Source organism: Pholcus phalangioides, unplaced genomic scaffold (genome assembly GCF_987345545.1).
Source record: "Pholcus phalangioides strain wild (caught in Gottingen) unplaced genomic scaffold, Ppha-v1.0 ptg000009l_1, whole genome shotgun sequence".
Lineage (NCBI taxonomy): Eukaryota > Metazoa > Arthropoda > Arachnida > Araneae > Pholcidae > Pholcus > Pholcus phalangioides.
The window spans coordinates 45,942,531-45,955,676 of NW_028301602.1; positions in this window are offsets into that span (position 1 = coordinate 45,942,531).

Below are 13,146 nucleotides of genomic sequence, written 5' to 3' on the forward strand. Positions count from 1 at the left end.
ATGAAGCTTACGTCATCAACCACCCTTTATGAAGATATGAAATATTCTTAATGGCATCTTATTCAGTGCGCCAAAAACGGAAAAAAATCTTTCGATAGTTATTTGGCACCTGAACTAACATTCCACCTATTGATAAGTCCCCTACAGAGCCACTTCAATGATCTCTAAATGTTTCACGGATCCTTCAAGTGCTCTGGAACTGTGCCACGCATCAGTCAAGTGGTCCGTAATTATGCCACGGATCAATTAAGTAATCTGGGAATGTTCCGCGGGTAACTTGAGTGATGTAGAATCACACTGGGGGTCGCTTAAGTGCTCTAAAACTGTGAAACATGTCACATGATTTCTAAATGTCCACGGATCGTTTAAGTGTTCTGTAACTGTGTCGCGGGTTACTTAAGTGATCTTTGAATGTGAAAGTGATCTTTGAGGCCTACTTCAGTGACCTGAAAATGTGCCACGGGCCACTTAAATGCTCTGGAATTGTGCCACTGCTCATTTAAGCGATTTGTAAATGTGCCGCTTAGTTCATTTTTGCAAAATTAGGTTTGAGGGCCGCAAGCCACATCAGATAACTTTCAGGGCCACATTTGGTCTGCGGATGGCTTAAAGGGTGGATCGCAATGAATTTCTTAAAGAAAAATTTTGAGTTCTTACCCCTCAAATAGCATTGAAATAAACAGAAATCGATTATAATAACACACATATATATATATTTATATAAAGATATTTTCTTTCGAAATTTTAACTTTTTTTAAACTATTTTTTGCATTAAAAATATTTTTTTTCGTCTGGGGGGAGGCGCACGAGCTCCCTATACCCCCTCCCGTTTTTGATCCCACCAATATGCGTTAGGAGGTGGGGGCAGTGATGACGAAATTTTGCTGACGGGGGGGGGGGAAGGGGTTAGAGTTTTGCTGACTTTTTCTAACAAGGGGGAGAGGGGGGGGGGTCAAAAATGGCTAAAACTTTGCTTACCTAATACTTGAACAACTCAGACTTTTTTTAAAAAAATGACTCTCCCCCACAAACATACAAAATATTGTAAAATTAAATATGTCCGATTGCATCTGCAATTCCGTTGTATAAAAAAAATTCAATCATACTTGAGGGGAAAAAATTAAATCGCATTCCAAATCCCTTAGGGCCGTATTCACCGACATGGTTTGAACTATAGTCACAATTTTTTGATAAGAGATCGACACGGATAAGTTAATTAAATTAAATTAAATTAAATTAAATTTGAGTTTTTAACCAATCTATGTTGATTTCTTATCCAAAAATTGTGACTACAGTTTAAACCATGTCGGTGAATACCGCCCTTAAAGAAATAAAATTTAGCGGAACATTACCTTTTTGAGACACGACATTGAGTAGAACATTTCATCAAAATCTTCTCGACTAGGGAAAATTTCCCTTCTTGGACTCTTTTTTTTTTTTGGCAGCAGATGATTTGCAACCAGCAGCTTAGTCTTTGACTTTGTTTATCTGCTTTATAACGTTTTGTAAGTTGACACAGGGATATTCAACTGTTTTGCAAGATCAACTATTTTTCATTAATTTAAAATTCTTGTCGAATTCTCCCAAAATTTTCAGAGAAAGCACTTTTCGTTTTCTCGACATTACAAACGGCTGGTTTCAAACAAAGCCCCACAACGAAAGGAAATTCTACAGGAAATGATCGGAAGAACTTGGTTAAGTTCTGATGTATGCGTGACCGTATGATGAGTATGTGTAGTGTATGTGCCTCTTATCAGCAGACCTGTACCTTCCAAATGCTTTGGAGAGCCCTTCAAATGCTTTGTGTGTGTGTGGACTTTCTTACAATCTGAGTAACGCTGAAAAAATCGGGAGAAAAAAATTTTGAAAGGTCTTAAGAAAAAGTATTGAAATCCGTTTCTTTAGGGCTCATCGTGCCTGCGGATTCTCAATTCTCAGAAACAAGCAATAAACAAATTTCTCAAGTGTTCACTTTAAATGGCTATCAAACAGCTCACTGACTATTTCGTATATGTCAGCAATCACCCTAAAATGTATGGCTTTTGCGATGACAAAATTCAAGAACTGTTGCAGCAATGCGCTGTATGCGCTTTCACCGCATACGAAAATTGTGCACATTTGATGAATAGAAATGACGTTTCTTCAGAAAATTCGAAGTTCGAGTGGAAATGAAAACGTCAAATAACTGAGATCGTCCAATCAAAAGTCAAATAATCAATTATTTTAACATTAAAATGTATATAAACCAATCATGACCGAAGCCACACAAATGTCGTATAAACGTGCAAGTCGTGTAATTGAGCGACGTATTAACGAGGTTCCACTGCATATATTTTTTCTATTTAATCTTAGTGAATTTCCGAACACGTCCAAAACGTCAAGTGATATGGTAGGCATTAGCTGCAAATGGAAACATGATGATTTATGTTTTCGTGAGAAAGTTCAACTTTTGAAAAAACTATAACGGGAATACCAGTACGAATACTGTATGCAGGACATGGTATCGAAAAATCGACATTTCACGATCCTCAGATGTTTAAAGAATTATCAAAGGCAAGTAAAGTTGCTAATAACAGCCAAAAAATTGCCGAAGACAATTAACATTACGAACTAGATGGGGTACTGCCAATCGAAATGTACATAATTCACAAAAACAAAAAGTATAATGTTGGCATATATGGGAGATCAGTATACTTATTTGCCTATACGTAATTATTTATGATAGAGAGTTATATATATATATATATGTAATTATATAGGAAAATATAATTTATAAGTCATGAAAGTAATCGTAATTCTTGACTTCAAAAATGTAACTAATATCCTTTGAAAATAAGGGAAAAAACGGGACATTTTTTATAAAAAAAAGTTTGGACAGCCAAAATTAGAGGAACATCCTATAAAATGCAGGTCATATGGTCATGGCCCCAGCATTCTGCAGCAGCGCGCTCCCCATGCTGGGATCTTTCGCCCTCTAGCCAGTTTTTCCACGTTCCTCTTCATAGTGAATTTACGATGTGAAAAAAAACAAAAGAAATGATAAGCATCGTCTCGCGCGCTGAGCGCTGTCAGCCCACGACCACCTAGATGTGTAATTTAGGAGGTCGTGGTCAGCCCTGGAAGTATGTGGCCTGCGAGCCGCAGGAATACCACAAATCTGACCCGCGAACTAAAACGGTTATACACCCCTGCAGAAAATCACACTCAAAAATAGCTCTTGCAGCAAAAACTAATTAAACAGCTTTCCCATGAGGAGGTGGTTCCGTTTTTGACAATGTTAAAAAACATTAACGATTTTATACAGTCTGTTTATTTCCGTACGACAACTTGATAAAAAAAAAATAACTATGGTACTCAAATACAATTTGCTTGGAGTATTCAACAGTCACAGCGCCTGGTTCGTGCTTAAGCACGACCACCTAGATAACTAGTTATATAGGAGGTCGTGGCTTAAGTCGCGTGAGTGATCCTAAAACTAGCCCCTCACCCCTAAAAATACCATGACATGACATAACTCTACAGCGTGTTCGTGCTTCGAGATTCAAAGTATTGACTATAATCCAGTGAATGGCTCTCTTGTAACAGGATGATGCCCTTTCCCATGATATCGGTTCCCTGAGAGCACAAAATAATGTTACCGGCTAACGGTATATATTTTGACACATACTTACACACACACACGTTCACAATCTGTTTTGTACCTTTTTTTCCTTCTGCATTTATCCTTAAACCAAGGATCATCGAGTCATGAGCACCATCTGCGCCCATCGTCAGAAGAGGAGCACCCCCCACACACGACAACTATGGCAATATCAAACCAAAGCATTTGACGCTAATCGTTCAATGCAACCTCAAAATGGGAGTGTTTATTTTATAGAGTAAATACATATATAGCTCGCGATCACAAAATCGGACTCACGCATCAAGCGCTGTTGGGTGCTTCAGTGTATAACACCTCGAACACGGTCAAGATCCGGAATACTGCGATTACGAGTTATAGTGGATAAGAAAAGCTAGTGGAGGAGCAAAGAAATGTGGACCAACGCCGTTTTCATCCAGCTCAGAAATATGATTTTTGTTAAAGCTGCTTCCTAATGATGATTCCTGACAGATTTTGACCATTAAATGATCTCTGACAATTCAAGTACATGATTTTATATTAGATTAAAATTAGCAATTACAAATTAACAATTAGAAAATGAACAATTCAATCAGCATGACCGGACGCTCTGCTGTCGTAGACGTTCAGTGAGCCGATTGACGTGATTTTAAAGAATCGTTATACAAGTATATTAATATTTGATCGATCGCCATCTTACGCAATATTTTGACGATTTACTTTTTATATATTTGGATATTTATTGAATAAAATGTCCATAAGGGCAATGGCCGATGTGGTCTGGGTGCCTCCAAAATGAATGACACGGTGCTTGTGAACAACATGTTGAAAATGCCTGTTTCGAGTTCATAAAGAAAGGAAAAGTTATGGTTGGTGCTATTGTGAGTTCTATTATACGGGGTGATTATAAAAAAACTATCCCGACATATGGGCCCCTAACTATCATACCATTCACAGAAACTGAATGAAATTTTGGCATAAGGTATTTTGAGGTATGCGCTCAAGAATGATATGGAAAACAACAGTGTCACTCTAACAGTTACGGTTACAGTGAGAAAATTTCGAAAATATCAAATGGCAACACCAAGTTTTTTGTATTGGAATGCGATCTCCATACTGAAAAACACTAAATAGCGTTGGAATGGCACCTGTAGCACGAAAATGCCCGGAGCTAGGCAAGGAAAAAGTGAAAAGGACTTTGCCGTGAGCATTAATGTTCGTTTCATTCGTCACACCGTTTCTTCGGCTGAGATCCCAGCCTGATTAGTCCTCCACAAGGTCATGTGGAAAATTTGTGAAACACAATAAAATGCTTTATTTTATGCTGCTTCTCTGTCCTTATTGGTTGTCCTCACTTTTAGCCTATCTACCGCCGGTGATTTTCATGCTACAGTTGCCGTTCGAACGCTATTTAGGGTTTTTCACAATGGAGATCACATTCCAATACAAAAAACTTGGTGTTGCCATTTGATATTTTCGAAATTTTCTCACTGTAATCGTAACTGTTAGAGCGACACTGTTGTTTTCCATACATCAAAAAGCGCATACATCAAAATACCTTATGCCAAAATTTCATTCAGTTTCTGTGAATGGTATGATAGTTAGGGGCCCATATATCGGGATAGTTTTTTTATAATCACCCTGTATATATACAGTATGCACCTATCATAACTTTTCAAGTACCGTAATTCCCTACACATTGGAGGCGTATAATCCGCAGATGCGAATTTCACTACTTTCAGAAAATATGACATTGTATAATGGCAGCTTAGTACAATCCGCACATGCAAATGTCATTTACCGGTAATGAAGTCTTAACCCTTTAAGTGGTTTTTAAAATTTTCTTCATCCTCATTATAACTGCCACATTGGAAAAAAAAGCGTGTTGAGAACCCGAGATATTTCAAGGTGACCAAAATAAAGCAGATCAAGTTTGACGAGATATCTCGGTATTGCCGTTGTAAGGGCAATTGCCTTAAAGGGCATCTACGTATAAATGTTAAAAAAAAATTATTTTTAACAAATTACTTACGACATATGACCGTGACCGTAGTTCATTGGATAGAAGTCCCGGATTCTCAGAATCAAGACATACGGGAAATCAATTTTAATACAGGATTCATAGCTTAGTTCCTCTAGCCGCAAATTACTGATGAATCGTTGATCCTAGAGGCATACTTCCAAGTATAAAAAATAACCGAATAACATGTAGACCTCAGCTACATCGTTCATATTGCAAGGGGTTGTATATCTAAAGTCCCCGGCACGCTCACGATCTCACGATCAATGAGCTTATATCGCAAAAGCGACAGAGCCTGGGCGTGCTCGGTTCTATACTATATCTAAAGTCATTGAAATAATAAAAAAAATGTGTTTTATACGGACACCCTGTCTAAAAAACCACAATTAGAAAGTTGTTGCCCTGTCTTTCCTGAGCAAAAAAAAAAAATTCACATTTCCAAGAGCGAATTTCGCTGAAATATTCGAATTCAATAATCGGATAAAAGTTGAGAAACAATGGCATAAATGCAAGGCCGCAACTAGGAGGGAGCAGGCGGGTCTGGTGCCCCGGGCGCTGGACCAGAGGGGACACAAATTTTATTCTCAAACCTCTCCTTCAACATTACAAGGGGAGCGCCAAAATGCGCACTTGGCCCGGGTGAAGAAGCTTCTAGTTGCGGCTCTGTATAAATGAAGTAAAGAAGTGTTGTCCGTTAGTTCACGCCGTTCTTTCCCAACGTTTCTCCGATTTTTGAATTCGAATATTTCAGCGATATTCGCACTTGGAAAATGGAATTGATTTTTTTCTTGTTGCCCTCAGGAGAGACAGGGCAACAACGTTCTGATTGGGTTTTGAGAACAGGGTGTCCGTACCGAAAAGTTAATTTTTGTATTTTGATAAGCACGCAATGTCTCTCAATATGAATGACGTATCTGAGTAATCACAATCCTCACTAAGAATTTCAGATGATTTTTTCAGCGTTATACTTTTAACCCTTCGCTTACAAACTATTGACAACAAATTCTATTTGAAGATTCGGCAATAAATATGGGAACGTTGTCCTATCCTAACCACACGTTAGAAAAAGAAAAAGAAGGGAGAAAAAAAAAAGATAAAAGTAGAAGAGAAAATTAAGAGGAAAAAAAATGAAAGAATAAAAGAGTATAATAAATAGATAAGTAGATAAGACATACAGCGGGTACAAAGTAGATTTTTCTTTTCACCCTCACTCTACCTGTTCTCTTTCGCTCATAGATTTATATAGTAGAAAGATACATCATATGTGGGGAAAAAATCATTATTAGAGCATAGAAAAAAATGAAGAAAATAAAATTATAGGGTTACAACAAAGTTTTGTGATGATGAGAAGAGAGAAAAGAGAACAGAGAACTTGTTTGAAAATTTCCACTGGTGTTTGGAAGCGTTATTACGTCCTTGATCGTAAAGCGGTTAATCCACGGATTATACGCAGGAAAATATTTGGTCATAAGTAGATTTTCTCACATTAATTTTTTTTTAGTTAATACTCCTTTAACGTTTAAGATCTGACTAAATCATGGGTGCATACACACACTTTTCAGCTTCAGCCATATTTCATCCAGGTGCCGCTAAGGGCCGTATAAAAACTGAATTGTTCCTTGGGGGGGAGCGACGGTATAAACGGCCCCCAAGATGATTCACAGTGAAATTGCTCTGAAAAGTCATCTCTCCAAAGGTCCCGTCTTCAGGGAAACGGGACAGGATCGCAACTAGCAGAGAGCGGGTACTAGGTCTGATGCCTGTGGTGCAGGTAGGAGCCGCTGTGGTGGTCGAATGGTCATAGTGACGGACTCGCGTCGCGAAGTCCCGGTTTCGATCTCCACCGTCGCCACAGTGGTGGTCGGCTGAAGTTGGTTTTCTGTGTGGTTCCTAACTTCAAGGCGTGAATGCGAGCCGATTTGCCCTTTAAAAAGTCTCGCCACAGAGAGTAACAGACCTACAAACTGTACAAATGTAATTCAATCATAACGCATCACTCACTTCGCTTCTGAAATGAAGAGGGTGTCGCTGAAAAATCAAGCACAATACTACATACGCACTCAGACTCTTAGATACACACACATTTACACTTCCAGCACAACTCACTAGGTAGGATTTACTACCTAGTGAGTTGTGCCGGAAGTGTAAATGTGTGTGCCCATAGATGGCGATAGAACTGAGTTATGCTCAGTTTGAAAAAAAAAAAAGAAGAAAAGTCCAGGTAGAGAGAGGAGGAAAATTCGTTTCTTTTTTGTTACGTGGAGAGGACTTTGTTGTTTGCCCCTTTCAACACACATTTTTGTTTCTTGCGGGGGACCCGGGAACCTAATCTCTTGGAGAGATTTCTCTGTATTTCTCAGAGGGTCGAAAAATAAACTCAATTACCTGTTCTTTCGTGGGCCGAGTAAAAACCGAATTATTTCCGAGCCAAATATGAAAAACCTCAATCAAAAGTCAGTTCAAATGTTCTTGTTTTGAAATTGTTTCGTGGGTCGGATAAAGGTCTCGAATCGGCTTGTGAAGCTGGAATCTGCACACCCATGGACTTCATGTAAACCGGAAGTCAGACTTCGTTCAGTCCTCGCACAGCGTCGGAAATGAAGAATCGGAGAAGGAAAAAAAATGCTCAAAAATCGAGAACAAAAAAATGTGCGTAATTATTGCGACCAACGAGATTTGCATGGAGTGTTTTTCTGGTTTCGTGAACCCTATAACTTCTATTTTTAGGGACTTATTTCGCACAAGCGCACACGTTGCACGAACTCATTGGACGGTGAAGATCTCACACGAGGACCCAAGAAAAGCCATCATCATGATGATAATACCCCCGTCGAGATGTGGGCGAAGGGAAAAAGATGCTCGAGAGGGCAAAAAGGCACATTTGACCTCGCCAAGTAAGAATAGACCTCTCTTTACGTGTGTGGGAACGCACGCCGACGGTGGTTCACAGGACTGCACTGCACACGCGCACGCGTCGGCGGCAACAACAACAACACCAACACGCGGCGCTCGCTCCTTCTCCTTTCCCTCTCCACCGTTTCAACACAACGCAATTATTATTATTATCGAACAGCCACCGCAAAACGGAAGAAGGGGAGGGAAACCCCCGTTTTTTTTTCTTTGGCGACTGTTTTCCTTTTCTTGGCGAGAGCTATCTTGGAAGCTTTTTCGCCAACAGAGAATTTTCTCACGTTGTCGCCTTTTCTTTCCCCCCGCCTGCTCGATATCACCTGAGTGCGGTGGCAGGTGGGAGGAAATTTATAAGCATGAACAAACTGCTGCTGCTGTATCATGATATAGCATGTAAAACCTATGCTCAGTCGTACATTAAAATTACTCAGGCCTGTATTTTGCAGGTGACCTCGGTGTGTACGAATTTTTTTCTTCTTCTTCTTTTTCTTTGATGGATTCGAGTTCCAAGATTTTGCCTTTCCTGGTTCCCATGAGAGATTTTTTCGAGACTTTTTTTTTTTTAAATTCGATAAATTTGATGGGTTTTTTTTTTGTATTTCTTTTCGGATGAGCATTTCATCCGTTCCCCCGTGTATCTCACATTTTTAAGTTTTCTGCGAATTCGCACGCCCTGTCAGTGTGTGAAATAGAAACTTTCCAAACACAAATATTTTTCTGACTTATGTTAAACTCTTAAAAAAATTTACTTTTGTGTATGTGTGTGTTGCTTCGTTTGCAATAGCCATGTATGAAAACATTAGGGCCTGAAATAGGTTAAAATTTTTAACTTGGTTAATCAAAAAATTTTAGATGATTAATTGAATTTCAATCGTATATTTTCAAATTCCTTTTTCCCGCAAACCACAAAAAAAAGTAGTATAGGTAACTATAAAATAGTAATTTAAGCTATAAAAATCCGTTGATTCCACTACCTTATCCACTGAACGAATATAAACAAATATAGAAAAACGGGGTACGTTTAATTTTTTATAAATGTAGTTTTTCGCAAAAAATACTCATCCGAATACAGCCAAATTTTTAGGATATCTTAATTTATTACTCTACTACAGGGTTGGCAAGGTTTTGGACAGTACGTAAAAACCACGGTATTTACTGTGGTTTTTACCTTACCGTCCAAAACTGTCCAAAACCTCCTTTTTATAACTATAAGTGAAAAACTTTGCAATTTGATGAAGAGGTAACTTCTATAATCAAATAATAAACTTTATACTATATAAATTACATTATTAAAATTACATTAAATATAATAAAATTTTGAAATTCAAAACAGTATGTACAAAGGGTTATATGACTGATATCAGGTTATCAAACAACTGAAAACTGAACTGTCTTGAGGTTAAATATTAGATTTATGGAAACATGAAAGATACAAGAATGGGATAGAAATTTGTCACGTGAAAATGAGAAAAAAGCAATATATACGTGACTACAGAATGAAATTAAACTTACGTAATAATCGAACACTAATAATCAAGTGCAGATGCGCCTTTTAACATTTGATAACACATAACTAATTTAGCTGCCTTATCTGTGCCAACATCATTTCTAAGATAACAAAATTTGAAAATATTATTTCAATTCATGCATAGCTTGGGGGACACGAAAATAAAAAACAATGTGTTAAAGACGGTCTTTGAAAAGCCTTCTTCCAGTGTTTTTCTTATTGCTGTTGTCCCCCATGTGATAGAATTGGGAATATAGCTTGAATTTATTCGGTAAAATATTATCTTCTAGCCTCATAAGAGCAACAATTTAAATTTAACAAAAATTTTGGGTCTTGAAGTCTTTTATCATCATGTAGGCGTAATCAGTGTTTGTGAAATTGTGTTCTGTTAGTCATGTGTAGGTGCTACATAGTGGCCTCATTTTCTGCGGATATTTTCCTTTATTTATAATTAGTTTCTGAAAATTGAGAATGTAAAATAGAAAGTTTACTTGAAAATTTAAGGAAAAAGTTTGGAAAGTCAAAATAGAACAATTTGAATTAAATAAACACTACACCATTGATATTTATTCAGATCATAGATCATTACGTTACTATCTAATAAAAAATTATATTTATGTTGACTTTCACAATAAAGCAATCATTATAACTGTGACTATGTGTATTTGGTGCCTTCAATATAATGTATTTTTTAAAGATAAATGTTTGGACAGATTCGGCAGGGTTTTGCACAAACACTCTCCTAAATATAGTACCTGCTTCATAATCGTACATGAAAAATAAGATGTGAAGTAGAAATAACATTTACAACAAACTAAAAAATTGGAAACAGTGTTTATTTAAACAGTTATATATGAGTGATATTAATTTACTATCAGATTTCCAGCCTAAACCCATAAATTTGGTGAAACAATTAACTTAGAAAAACCAAATGACACCTTTTTGAAATATTTTTGATTTAGTTCGTTTTATTTTCTGCTACTATTTTTTTTTTAATATGTTAGTATTATGGGGGAAAAAAGAAAAAAAAAGAGGTTTCCACATAACATTTTGAAATTTGGAGGTTTTGGACAGTTTCAGACAGTTTTGGACAGTTTTTTCCACGTGTCCTGTCCAAAACCCCAACCCTGATCTACTAATGAGTGCAGTTGATTTTTCCCCGATCCCCCAATTTAAAAAGCCTCGCCCCAGAGAGCAACAGGCCTAAAACAGTACACTATTCAGTACAGTATTCAAACATCACACTTCACTGAGAATTTGCAATATAGATTGCATTACTAAAAATTCAAACACGCAACACATACGCACTCTGACTGTTAGGTAGTACACATATTCCCAATTCCGGCACAACTCAATCGGTAGTAAATTGCTTATGTCAATACGCCGGAGTTGTACGCGGTTTGAAAGAAAGAAAAAGTGCGCGATGCGATTGAGACATCGGAAAATCTATCTCGCTTATGTACTTTAGATTGCTCAGTAATTCGCGGCTATTCACGATTTTTCATTCCGCCAATCAACCTTTTGGCGAATTTCTCGATGGTATTATATTTCGAGAGATTTATATATGAGAAAAAAAACAGTTCAATTTCTGACCACCAGGTGAAAAAAATGGTGCTTCTTTATTGCATTCTCTCCCCCCCCCCCTACTGTTTATATCTTAGGAGGAAAATGCTATGTATGAGGAAAAGGCTTCCATACCTCCTCTAAGGTCTATAAACCGCACAGTTGGATCACAAACTTTTGTCACTCATGTTTGCACTATTCAGGGTTCATGTACGACTCCCCAGAATACTTTCGTAAATATTTTTACTTAGAGAAGAACCGCTCCAAAGTATAAATAGATCACTCATCAATATTTCCAGCTCATCTCGACGTCCTTGACGAAAGCTGGCGGCGCACACTTTGAGAAACACTGCTACAGCGTACACCTACTGATGGGCGCTACGTAAGTCCGAGCAATGTGAGTATAGTGAAACTACTCAGATCTATGTAGCGCCCGTTTTGGTGGACGTATTTCATTGAAACTGGGTAAACACGCTATATGGACCATGGGAAAAAGGAATAAAAAAGCACCACTTTTTCACCTGGTGGTCAAAAAAATGTATCTATTTTTGTCACATAAATCTCTCTCCCATGGTCTCATTAAGATATCCTGAAAATTTGGCTGTGTTCGGATGAGCATTTTTTGCGAAATTACTACTTCATATTCGTGTCATTATTTTGATATTTTTAATTCAAACATCCTGTATTATACACATTATTAATATACTCATTCTACATTATTTTTTCCACTAACATTTGTATTTTTTTGTCTTTATAATTTTACCATGTCTCAAGGTACAACATTGCATGTATCAAGGTACGAAACCCAATGTGTACCTTTGAATATTTTAGCCGCGGCTCTTAAATCCATATCTCATGGTTATAGTGGAACAGAAAGGTAATTTAAATATCACCCGATGTGTGTTTCATACAAGTATACAGGTACTAAAAATGAATTTCGTGAAATTTCTCACGGTAAAAACTGACTTACGTTTGTAAAATAATGTTCCAAGGTGTAACAGTCGTCACTTTCACGATATACTGCGATATCCTGAAGTTACGCGATAGGAGGGACCGACGGCAACCGCGTAAGTCAGGTTGCAGTTTCCCACACATAGAAATACCTTTAAATATTAGTCAACACCAGAACGACGGGGATTTCGAACTACATTCCTAGTACGATGGAAGCGGTCATTTTGACAGCAGTAGAAATAATTCAACATAATTTATTTTTCTGAAACTGCATGCTATATTCGATTCATTTGTCATATTTTTGAGGTGAATCCTTTTTCATTCACCGTTTTTTTGGAATTTGAGACAAATTGACTCGGAATATGATAAACCCCAAAGTTGTGTTGAGTTTAAGGAACCTTTGTCCTCCTCCCCCGACATTTTTCCATCCTAGCACGTTTCGTACCCGGTACATTTCGTCCCCCCCCCCCCCCCCACCTCCTCCCGACCGTACGAGCGAGCAAGTGATTGACCCTGAGAGTGATCAAGTTAGACATTTACCCCCTGACATTTCGCTTGCCCTGACCGTATGAGTGA